The sequence below is a fragment of the Acipenser ruthenus genome, chromosome 20 (genome assembly GCF_902713425.1).
Source record: "Acipenser ruthenus chromosome 20, fAciRut3.2 maternal haplotype, whole genome shotgun sequence".
In the NCBI taxonomy this organism is placed as follows: Eukaryota; Metazoa; Chordata; class Actinopteri; order Acipenseriformes; family Acipenseridae; genus Acipenser; species Acipenser ruthenus.
In genome coordinates, this window is record NC_081208.1 from 25,370,725 (window position 1) to 25,384,490 (window position 13,766).

A 13,766-nucleotide genomic window follows, 5' to 3' on the forward strand; every position below is an offset into this window, starting at 1 on the left:
ACAGCCGTGACTTTGACTCATTTTCCTCATGGAATAAAACTATCCTTGTACTCGGCACTCCAGTATGAGTTATTACAGCACGATGGTTGAGTGGGTGGGGTATGGTATGGTGTTGCTGTTTTTGAATAAATGCTTTTCACCTGTTGCTTTTCACCTGTCCCTGCTGGCAGTGCTGCTCCCCTGGCAGTGCTGATGAATTGGGTTCTTGGAAACAGCAGCTGGTCAGCCCCGTCCCCCTACATCGTGCTGCATTCCTTGACACTGAGCGCTTTGGCGTGTGGTAAGGGTCAGTCTTTACATCCTCTTCAAGGAAGTGCATTGCTGCCCATTACTGGCCACGGCTGGAACTGACACAAAATAAAAACACCATGATTTACGATTATGCAGCATTGTTGGGTAGACTTGATCTGCAACAATGCTTAAGTAATTTACTGCATTTATTCTGCCTTCCAGAGTAATCCCATTGCATACAGTAGGGCTCATAAGATAAGTGATCAATGCATTATTCAATCATTCAGATGCTCTGGTGAATTGAGTAAAAGAAAATATCGCAATTAGAAATAAACAAATGTCTTGCGTGGTCGGAATGAAACAAAGACCTGACCTGTTATTGTTGAGTACTGCTGCTCTGCATGCACCATTTGGCTGGTAATCATCTACTGTAGGTTCTGTTTGCGACTTGAGATGCAACCTCCTGCAGTGTCAATATGAAAATCAGCAGGTCCACGGACTGCTTCTCATTACCAAAATCCGCTTTTAATAATGCAAACAACAGGGGGACAAGCTGGACAGCGGATACATGCCATTCTGTAATTGTAACTAGACAGGCCTGAGCTAATTACCCTGCTGTTTGCACTGTGAGCTGCTCACATGGGATTGGATAGGAGCTGGAGGGACTTCTGTATTTAAACCTGAAGTTACTGTCTCCGCAGAATCATTGACGAGAATGGATAGTAAAGCATTCTCAGGGTTCAAAACAGGAAAGCATATCATTGGTGCCATGTAACTAAATGTTAAACAAGGATTTTCCGCTTCAGAAACATAAAAATGAAACATATTAATTCTTTTTTAAACTTGTATGGTGTTTGCAATACTTATACATTTTTCTTGGTTATGTTGCTCCAATTCTGTATTTATTTTTAAATTAAACCCTCTAAATTTGCCTTTTCCTGGCTTTAGCTTGTCCGGAGTGTCTTAAGTTCTAGGACTGATCAGCTTTCCTCATTCCATTCAAATCATACAACCTTTCAACTTTACAAGCCCAATTTAGTCAATTTAGTTGAAAAGTCATGTCATATCAATTTGAATTGAATAAGGAAAGATGTTTATTCCACAGAATTCTCCAGACAAGCTCAAGTCAGGCAGATTTAGATGAAAATGATAATAACGCAATATTGAAGCAACAAAACTTCGAACCGCTCAGAATTACTGAAACCACATGCAACAGTAAGGGGGTGTTTAAAATAGTGATTAAAATGACATTTGAAACAAAGATTTTCTGAACCATCAATGTGGAATGTCATTTCCAATTCTCTGCAGCGCTTGCTAATTAAAGAGTTATTATTGTAGGACAGGATTGCTATGCATTGTAAGCTCACAGGAACGCATCAGAGCAGGCACCTGAAAACAGCGGTGGACTGGGAGCAGGTAAGAGACATACTTGAATACTCTCTGAACAGCTGCTCCAGCATAGAGCAGTGGGAGGCTTTTATACTCACTGTAATGCTATGGAACATTAGACTACAAATAGCAAAGCAAACTGCAATTCTGTTTGCAAATACAATTAGAGGAATAAGTGAACTGCGGGAGGCACCAATGGTGTGAGAAATCAATTTACAAGATTGTGCCTGGTCCTTTAAAGCTTTGCTGTTGCAGTACATGGGTTTAATTGAAACTGGGTTCTGTCAGTACTGATTGTAGCTCATTTAATTATGTGTGGGCTATAAATGGTAAGGAGTTGAATTTAAGCTGCAAAATGCTGCAGTTATTCAAATGAACAGCAGGTGGCAGTATAATACAATTTTAAGACAAGTTGTCTATTTAAAGCTGAAAGAAAGAAAGAAAGAAAGAAAGAAAGAAAGAAAGAAAGAAAGAAAGAAAGATGTAATGCAGGTTTTGTTTTTCATTAACACTAAATAGGAAAAGCCAACAAATCTGATATTTTAAACATTTCTATGTTTCTGCAATATGAACAGTTGCTTAATGTACAACTAGAATGGTGGCCCACATATCAGTGGAGTCTGTTTCTATGCTGTACATTAGATATATCCTTTCTATCGGCATCATGTGTTCTCTGTATTAAAACACATTTTTTTCCCAGCGACTGTTCTAAAATATATATTTTTATTACTAACCCAATTTGTAATAAAATACATGCTGGTCTACAATAGCAAGCTGAATTCACCAGGTACATTTGTCTTAATGTCTTCAGGCACTACTGTATACAAACTGTTTTCATCTAATTTCTTAATGCCCTTTTTCCAAACCACATATTTCCAGGAAATGGCTCTTCATTTCTGAATGGGAAATACCGCAACAGGTTCTAGTATAATTATCTTGTCAGACAGTTTTAACTTCACTGTAAATACGCATCATCTGATTTTTAAAGGGAAATGTCACTGTTTTTTTTTCCAAAGCTGTGTCTTGTTTTTGTAACTGCTGAGTTTGTGGCAGTGGTATTTGTTTAACTTTGTGGCAGTCTGTGGGTCACCGTGTGCCCCCCTTCGTGCTGCAGGCAGGTAGGGAGGCAGTTAGTAGCATTTAAAGATGACAGTTTGCGACGCACCAAGTCTAATCTCTCTCATCACCTGTCACAATGCGAGATGTCAGAGCTGGTCTGCATGGCGGTGCACTCACACTGTCCACCGGCAATGTTATCTTGTCAGCCCACATATGGTTGTCTGCTTTGAAGAAGATCTGAGGACACAGGCAACTTCAGCCCTTTTTCCTGTTGCTTGTGCCGTTACTTTTGGCTTTTTTTTTTATCTTCTGTCCAGTAGAAAAGTACCCTATTTTACCTGAACAAAACAATATACTAATAAAGTTTAAATGTTTATCATGGACTACTGCATGTTTCTTTTAGTATTACTACAAATAACACTAGTTTGTTTTATAGTTATGGACAATAATGTATTGCTGATTGGACCTAATTTGAAGGTACAAGTTAACATATATTTCATTTAGTAACTGACTTGTTTTAAAGCAATGTGCATCTCTATATGTTGATGGTCTTTGCAGGTGCAGGAGGGGTCAATCCAATATACAAATGTAAGGTTTTGTTGGAAAGCAGTAACAGCTAATTAAATAAATCAGTTTGCTATACAGATCTTATCTGGGTAGTTCTGATACAAGAACGCGGTACAGCTAGCATCATTTTCATTTAAAAAAAGGTAGACATTTCACCTCAGCTGTTCCTTTGGCTTCAATGTGCAGGTCATTGGCTGCTGTGAAGTATGTCAGCCGGCAGGTGAAGCAGTAAATGACAGGAAAGAAGGCACTGAAGGGAAAGGGACAGGTTCACTCTCCAGGTGAAATGACCAAGCAAAACTACCAAAAAGTCATGCAAAGAGAACATTATCTATAGTTTGCTTCCAAATATAATGGTTTTAAAAAAAAATGTTAAACAGTTAATAGAAATTGGTAAGATGTATGGAATTATTAAATTAGCAATAACCCTTGAAACAAAATCATTCAGGGGACACACATAACCAAGGTTAATTGCTGTGCTACGGTGACTGGCATTACAGTTTTTACTCTATAGCCAGACATCAGCACTTGAATACAAATAAATGCACACATTCACAAATGAATACGTGACCAAACACACACATTTTCATCCCATAATTCTCAAATTGAGTTTCTACGCAGTTCATAAATTTGCAGTGGCCCTCAGCTGAGCATTATTAAGCCTGCATCTTCACGGATATGCAAAGCATCTTACATGCCTTCCATCCCTACTTGAATACCAAGTGAGTTATCAAATCCACACTCACACACACAGACACACACACACGCACACACACACACACACACACGCATACAATTACACTCACACACACACACGCACACATACACTCACACTCACACTGACACTCAGTCTCTCCTGTAGGACACCCTTTGCATTCCTGGAGTACTTGAATATCAGGGCAAAAACAGGCTGTCTTCTGGGGTCAGTGGGTTTAGCTATTCAATCATTTATGTAATAGCTTTCTTTGCACCATCTTGATGGTAAAGTTCCAATGCAGCTTTCTATTCTCCTGTAAAGGAGTGATAACCAAGCAGCATCTTCCAAGCCCTAATGGTTGTGTTTTTATCTTTAATTGAGGACACACCATTAAGTCGCACAGTAAAAGTGTGTTGAAGAGCCACCTGTCTATGCGGCTATACTGCAGTAACCACTCTTAATATATTTCTCATGTTTGTCTATAAAGACCACCAGTTAATGAAGAGTACTTTTAGACAGTGCCTTGAGTGGTCTTATTATCAGGTTTGACTGTAATTGAAACTAGCAAGTAAGAACAAGGTCCTGGGCTCGTAAAACCCCTATCTGGATCACTGCCTTTTTTTCTGTTCCCTCAAGATGGGCTTCCCTGCTTTGGAAGGTGTAGCTGCAGAGCTTTGAAAGTGAAAGCACTGTGCTGTAATAAAGGATGACTTTTTTTAAAACTCTAATTATAAACTCAAATTATTCTAATGAAACAAGAATTCACATACAAGACTATGGCTAAATTGCTTCACTAAATGAGTCAGACAATGTTCTCTCTGTTTAAATCCATCACAAGCCTATAGTACTCAGATTAAATTGTCTGGACTTTGGTTCTCAGTATTGTAAAGAAGAGCCTTGAGATGCTTGGACTATAGAACTCTGAACTGCATTGCAATAACAGTACATACATCTTGTTAGCCTAATCAAATGCAGACAATTGTTTTTTACTGTGTGTCATTTATAGTCTAAACCAAAACTGTTTGTCAGCACGTTCGCACACAAACACAAAGTAACAGTTCTAATGGCCCCATTTGCCTGCAGCGCCTGTGCTCCTTGCTGTTTACAGCTCAGTAGTATCACACAGATTAGTGTTGGAGCCGTGCACAGTGGGATTCTCTGTTATTGGATGTTACTAAATAATTGATATTCGTAATCATGCAGTTTCCAGATCTGATCTCCCCAGCACTCGTGCCACTGATGAACACGCTCCTCTTTTTTGGGGTTTATTTACTTGCAAATGATTTCTTTGCCCTGTGTGATAGCTCAGCTGAAACGCAGTGAGCTGTTTTTAACAGGGCCCCCGCTGTGTCTGTCCAGTTTTAGCTGGTGTGGAAGGAACTGGCCTTGTCAGAAACCCCACTAATCAATCACAGGCACAATTAATAGGCTTAGTGCTGGTGTTGTAGCTTTCAAGCTGGTCATGCTGATTCAAGACTTTAAAGTATTTTTTATTCTTGCTTATTAACTGCAATATTCTACAGGTGTCAATTTACAGTTGTGCACTGTGAAATGTATTAACATTCTTACGGTATGGCTTTTGGCACTACCCTAAATGATTATTAGACAGATATTTCAAAGCAAAATATTTGTCTTTCATGTTGTAACTGGTTACTGCATTTCCAGATAGCACTGTGTGTTTTTCTTTTTTTCACATGAAAAAAACAGACTGGTACAGGGACTCCAATTTCATAGCCTTCCGCTCCAGGTTTCACTGTAAATGTAATACAGTCAAACCGAAGTTAATGTAGAACTAACCATAGAGGGCACAAGCTTTCACTAATACATTCAAAGTAAAGCTGAATCTGCTATGCAAAGAGAGAATATTTTCCATCCCTGCCATATCACTAAAAGAATCTTGTAAATACTGTAAACAATCAGTTTTTTTCCTCCACTCTCCTCTCTTGCGTGGTTTGTGCCCCAGGCAGACGTGAGAACAGCACTGCAGTGGAGGACGGCCTGACAGACCCCTTTCCGCTCGGATGCCCTGCCACTAGAGGACTGGGGCTGAAGGCCTGCCCGACAGCCTCTCCAGGGCAGGCCACTCGAGTAAGCACCCCTCCCTGACTCTAACGCTTTCTGGCAGGGGGAAGGGGTGACAGATGTTTCATGGCAGTGAGGCGATTTCAGTGTGTGTGTGCTGTTAGGATTGGGGTGATAGAAGAAAGACAAATAAATCTTGTCAAATCAATTCACCAACTGACTCAATGCCATGCCACTGCCAATCACATCACCCTTGAACGACAGCTCTGTCGTTAAGCCCTGTGGCCAAGGGAAATTTTGAAATGGTTTTATGTGTGATTTTACCTATTAATTATATATTTTGAAGGTTTACAAGCTTGCTGCTCCAAAGAATCATTTACAACATGTGGAAGTTATTAGTTTTTTTTAATGCAAGCCTTGAAACAAAACAAACATGTTCAGATAGGGACAGGTTTCAAAAGCAATCTTCAGATGTTCCCTCGGATTAAAATGTGTACATTTTTGTATTATACTATGTATGTATCTATGTATGTATGTATGTATGTATGCATGCAAGTGTAGTGGTACTAAGATAACACAATTAAATCAGGCATTGTCTGTTCCACTGTCAATCTCATGCCCCCGCAACCCCTTCAATACAGCACAATAGGACCTCTGTGCAGATTGACATCAAATAAAAATACAGGTCATATTCACCAATAAATAATTCAATATTGTTTCTTTTGAACACACAGTTTCTACGACAAAAGCACAGGTAATTTGGTTGCAATTTTTCAGAGCTGAGCAACTAAAAGCTTTCTTTCCTGTTCAACCTCATGAAATCGAAGACATCAGAAATGATGCGAGACCACAGATCTAAGAGCAAAGTCTCAAACATTAACCATTAGGAGAGATCCAAAGGTTCTTTGTCAATGACACAATTATAAGGTAAAAGTGCTATTGCAGTAACCTTGGGCATGAGTGTGTGCACTGTGTCCTGTTCCTGAACCCTGAAATCAGACTGAAAAGTAAAGACGTATAGCTGAAACAGTACAACAATGACTATGCTGACTTCTGGCACCCACAATGGAACATTCTTTTTCTAGAATTTTGAATTTTATAATACCATCATCGTACTATACTTTGCTATAAATGTGCATTCCAAGTGTGGAAGGCCTGAAGGGGGTAGGCCTGTGTCAATTTGGTACGATTAACATTGTTCCATGGGTCAAAATGCATCAAATTCAAGGGACACATTGAAGAATCATCATCATCATCCTTATCTCCTGTAACCCTGTTGCAAGTCTTGTGTTATGAAATGCTTATTACACAACTTCAGAACAAATAATGAGAGGGTCCATGAAAATAGGTATAAAATAAATAAATAAATAAATAAAAACCAAGCTATATCAGTGCTTGCCCACGATTGTCAAAAGTACATTGTTAGGAATTTCATAACAGACTTCTCTAAATAATCTTAAACCAGGTTAATTGGTTTATATTGTGCATTTTATATACATATACATTATAAATGCAATATACAATTACATACCTCCAGACTGCGGCCAATAAATCACTGAAATCTCAGTAACGATCTGTTCTCTGTTTAGATCAATCAATACACCTTTAGCTTATGCTCTTTAAGATCATAGCATCTCATTCATACTAGATTTAAAATCTATTTAGCAAGTAAGCACTGGGCACACAATTCATAATATCACTTAATCACATTTTATCAATTTAAGATTTGAATGCTTTGTAAATGTCTAAAAAATAATATTTATTTAAAACATACAAACAAAACCCCAAAATAGTCCTTACAACAATATATATTTAAAAACAAGGCAAGTTTAGATGAGAGCTAACCTTTATTGGAGAAAAAGAATAGAATTTACCAGCAACCAACAGCAAATTACAGTAATCCCTCACCACCACAGAGAAGAAAAAAACAGGACATTATTTAACATTTTTATTTTATCACTGAAGAACGACCCTTCTCCCTTTCATATATATCTGCACACTTTACTGAATATTTTATTATTGTTGTTAAAGGTTTTTCATTTGCTGGAGAAAAGCCTAGAAGGCTCTAATACAGAGCGTGGATGGCTTAATAGCCTGGTTCCATTCTGGCGGTAAGTGAGTGGTTGTATGATAGGAATGTTAATGCAGGATAAGAGTCTGTGTAACGGGGGTGCACAAATGAACAATGCAGCACTTAGAAACTAAAAGCATCTGGTCGCTTTGATGTCCCATTTATGATTAAAGGAAGCTCTCGTCTGGGCCTCTGCCTGCTGAGACCTGTATAAAACCGTGAAAGCGCTGCTAGTCGATGAAATGGTAAAGGTCAGCCTGTTCTATTTGAGTATTTAACCCCTTTACCTCAGGTATTGTCTGCTATACCTCGAGTGTGTTCTATTCCTTGCTCAAGGAATCATCTGTTTCTGATACTGCATGAACAATAAAGTGACAGTTGTGTCTGAATTGATCTAATGTGCAGTTAGTTTAATAAAGCACTTTTAACTTGTGTTTTTATTGCCTTCATATAGGAAATTTCCCCAAGTACTGCAAAATTCGGTATAATTGGGGGTTTGGGTTTTAACATTGTGCACACATCTACGTACAAACTTACCTAACACACAAAAAAGTACCTAACACAACGTTGCACAACATTACCACTAAAAACAGTACCTTAATGCAGGGCTGTCAAGTCAGTACGCAAGTTATGTGTCTTGTATACATTATGTTTACGTATTCTCCATATAATATATCTAATTACACTCTTAAGCAGCCAGTTTAATATCAACATAAAAAGGACGGCAGTGAATAATTAATAGTGCAGTCCATTAACGAACCAGTAGAATGCATTTTACCTCACATTGATTCTGTAGCTTTGCTTTATAGCACATTTGATACCATGGACGTCATTTGAAATACAGATCCTCTTGTTTAAATGTTAGCTTTGTAATTATATATACTGTGCAAGTGTAGTGTTTCTTTTCTTACCACAGTTTGATTTATTAACAGACATGCAGGACAATCACTTAAAAACACTTACTGGTAGCTCAGAAGTGTAAAGTGCCAGCATGCTGTTGGATGCCTCTCTTATTTTTCAGACAGGCAGTTTTCTAAGGAGTGGAAGTTAAACTGATGCGCTGGTGTAAAATAAAATCTTCTGCGTGAATTATAAAATACACATGTATTTTTAATACTCACATTGGTGCATTAATCCCTGTCTGTGTGTAGCTGAAGTTATCATTTGTGATGTATACTTTAGCCTGGTAAAAGTCTTGTATCTCCCTGACTCACTATGCAGCAGCAATAAATGAGTATATATTTCTGTTCTCTGTTCTTTGTGGACATACTGTTCAAAAGAACCAAGTCAAGAAGTAAGATCAGAATAGCCTTGTACACGAATTTAAATACATGAAATGCACTTTGGTCAAGATGAAGACAAGATAATGCAAACAATTAATATCTAACCTAACCAGTCTAAAGAAATTAGTATTTGCCAGATAATGCTGACTCAAATGTGAAGCAATTATGAAATCCAAATGTGGACCCACTGAATTCAAACAAATAGATATATAGTATTGATGGATGAATAGATGAATAAATAGACTGCAATGGATTTCAAGACCTTGCTCCTCATCTTTAAAGTTGCACTTGACCTGGCCCCTGCATATCTAAACAAGATTATTACCACAAAACACCCCCTCTCGGTCACTTCGCTCCTCTGACCTTGATCCCCTCTCGGTCACTTCGCTCATCTGACTTTGATCCCCTCCCGGTCACTTTGCTCCTCTGACCTTCATTTATTCTCCATCTGCAGGACTAAATGTCACTCTCAAGATGGCTTTCAAATTTTATCTCAGGCTGGGGAGCTCCCCTCTCTATAAAAGACTCTGGTTCAGTAGATGTTTAAAAAAATACATATATATATACTTGTATCTATTTCATTTTTTTAAGTTGTCCTCCCTGTAATGTTTTGTAGTTTTATTGTCTTTTGTTTTTTAATTGTTTTGGAATGGCTCCGACTGTTAAAAAGCAAAATATAAGTCCAAGATTGTTGTTTCTAAAAAACTGGTTGCGCTGCCCATCCCAGGCCCTGACAGACAGGTGTTTTATAGTATTTGTGGCTCCGATCATCCATCAAAGGGATCGATCACATTCCCGCCACGTTTTATTAATGATCTTGTCAGCGCCTCAGCTCCGGGGTGCCTGCACTTGTCGAAAATGATAGATCATTAGCCAGTCTGCCTGCTATTTATTCTCCCATGACCTTGTCTCTCCCCATTGTTGAGCGTTTAGAGTTATGAGTGTAGGGACATGATAATTTAATATTGATCCCTTTCTCAAAACTTTTAAACCGCATCTTCAGTCCATTTAAAAATAAAAATAAATAAATCAGCCCCATTCCCGACACTCTTGCATTCCCTGCTCACTCAGTAAAAGTCTTGGGGGCTCTTCAGGGAGAAGAAGCTGGGCTGCAGATACACATGGGTCCCCAATCCTAGAGGACTTTTTACAGGTAATGCACTGTTGGTTGCACCTGTCTCCTCTTGCGAGGTGTGCAGATGAAAAACTATGGAACCAGGAGACTAAATAGGCTCTGCAGCTTTTATAGCAGAATGTATAAAATGTATTAAATAACAAAACTATTACTGTGCAATTATGTAATGATTCTTCTATGTAATGATTACTTGGCCAGGGCTTTTAATTTGCATGCCAGGTCTAGATGCAGCAGTGATATGGGAAGAAGATGACTACAGAGGACTTAAAGGCGGAATGCACTGACCAGAAAAGTACAACAAGTCCAGGATGGTTCCAACAAGTCCTATTGGGGTGGTGCGCCACACCCTGTATAATTGTGGTATAAGTAGCATCTTAATATATGTGCATGTCACCCTATTTGTTATGCATCATATTGGAGATCAAAATGCCAACTAAGCTCTCCAAACACAAAAGCAGTCATTTGGGATACTATTTAATTCCCTTGACTTGTTGTCAAACAAGTACAGCAGTCAGCAGTTGAGTGTAATGCTCTCATCTTTACTCTTTCTCTCTCTGCACTGTGTGCCCCTAGAGGCCCAATAAACAGCCTTCTGCAGACAGTATTGTCCATGCTCCAGCGGGTAGGCAGGCTGAGGGAGGCAGCATTCAGAGGCCCTGGGCTCAGGCTGTGCACTCCATCATTCTACGAGGCTCCCAGCCCAGCGGGGTGGTTACCCCCCTCCCCTCTCCAGCCTCAACAACGTTCCTGTCCAGCGCTGCCACTTGAATTCCCATAACACATCCATCCTCCTCTGCCAGCCACAAGATCGATGGTCTGGGTCTCTTAATCAGGTCTCTGGTGGCTGCAGGCGGGAGGAGAGAATCACCTCCACACAGTCTTCCCTGCCCAGACTCCCTGCTGCTGCTGTTTACTTGAGTCACACGATACTACATTTTTTCTTTTCCTTTTCCACTAAAAAGAAGAGTGCTCTCCTCTCTTTATCTTGCTAGCTGTAATTGCGTTTTTTTTTCCCTCGCTCACTATCTCGAGTTTGTCAAAGGCAGCAAAGCTTTTTTTTAAGGTCAATGAGGGGCAAACAAACCTTAGCAAAAACAAGCCTGCAGAGTGCCGTGACCTTTACAGAGGTGGAAAACAACAAATATTTTTTTATAAGGATAGACAGGGAATATGATTACATTGTGTTTTCCTCCATGCCACAAAGTGTGGGTCAAGTTTACTAACCTTTGGTTCGGGAGCAAAGTTTTCCTGATTTCCCGAAAAGCTAAATAAATAAATAAATAAAACCGATTGGTCTACATATGGCCATTTGCAAGCACTGCACGGCAAGTTAAAATCCCAGTCAAAGAAACTGCAATTACAACACTTTGGCACTATGTGCTATTCCAAAAAGAAATCCCTACAAGGGGCTTATCAGGCAGGAGCAGGTGTAGCCCCAGTGTCCCAGACACAGAGTAAACAGGCAGCAATTCGTAGAGGTACAACTAAGCTCAGACTGCCTACTGAAGAGGATATTAAGGATGATCTGTAATATATTTGTCAATAAAGAAGACTAGATAATGAGTGGGAATTGAGTATATACCACAACAGCAGAACACAACTATCATTCACTTTTAATAGAGAAGATATCCCTGACTGTACATGAGACTGATCATCCAGAAGACAGAAACCTTGACGTGGTCAGCACCAGTCAGCCCCGCCCCCAAGGAAGGCATGAACATACAGCTCAGCGCATTTCACCAAGTGGATCTTGAATGAAGAATAGGTGTGTTTTATGGTTGGTATGAATACATACTCTCCCTAACTGATTTAATTGTTGTCTTTTAACAAAATAGTGGGAATATTGTACATCGTACAAGTAGCCCTCCAGGACCATCACATGTATTGCGATACATATCGCAACACAACAAGCATATCGTGATACACATTGTGACATCAGTGCATCGTTACACCCCTGCATGGCATAAAATAAACAAGAGCTTTACAATAGTGTGTGTTAAGATAAGACATGAATACAGTTTATAGTCGATTATTCCAATGAAGACAAGATAATGCTGATCACAGGAGCATTCATAGTTTAAGAAAACACACCACTTTATAGACTGATCACAATGTAAGGAGGGCCAGTGTGTAGTTCAAGCTAGTAACAAGTAATACAAAGTATTTTTATTCCTTGGCTATTACTCCTTTAAATCTAAATCATACCCCAGAAAGAAACCTTCTGCATAGTCCATACCCATGCTTCTCCAAGGGCTCAGAAAAAAAGACTGGGGCCAGATATTTGAACAAATAATGTACACTTTTTAGCCTTTTATTAATACATGCAGTACTGCAGCTTCATACAAGAAAACACTTCATCCCGCATGATAATGTCTGCAGGATGATTTCCACTTTCCATCCACCCCTATCTGTTTTTTTTCAGTACTTTTAATCAGATCACATCACATTGTGCAACAGCATATCAACACCACGTTTGCAAACCTTCTCTTCTCCTCTGCAGGTCAGTTTCGTACACGCTGGATGTTGTGATGAGGGCTGTTGCTGTTTCTGTTTCTGTGGGCTTGGAGCCAATACCCCGGTGAGCCGCTCCACTTGCTTTCTCCAAGTTGTGTTTTCCCCTGGAAGAGCATGAGAATGCTGCTGGTTGAAGTTTCTCAGAAAACGGTTGCTGCCCTTTACAGCCGAGCTTTTCTGGAGAATTCTTCTGTGATTTGTATTGCAGTCAATCACTCATTGCAGCCAGAGTCTTGACAGCACTAGCTTAAGGTAATTTAGTGCTCTTAGGTTTTTGAAACTGTCAAAATGCAACTATATATATATATATATATATATATATATATATATATATATATATATATATATAATTTATTTCTTAGCAGACACCTTTACCCAGGGCGACTTACAGTTGTATACAAAAAATACATATCAAGAATTACAGTACAATTAAGATCAAGATACAAAGTACAATGACTTTAGTCCTAATAAGAGCAAATACATACATATATATAGGGCAGCTGGCTCTTTGAGCTAAAAAAAAATATATATATTATATATATATATATATATTGTGGCAGAGCAAGAGCTCTGTCTGTAAATAATGTGGTGTTATGAATTTTGGTGATGGTTGGCAGGGATGGGGTTAATTCTTGTCCCTGCCAAAAACATGTGAAAATTTGGGTTTTGTGGCTGTTTTGCACAATATAATTGGTTGTTTTATTAATGTAATTAACAACACCTACTAGTAATTGAGGCAGGTGTATTAAAGCAGGGCAAAATGTTTGGTCTGGGTCTGCATTAAGGCTAAGACCTGAA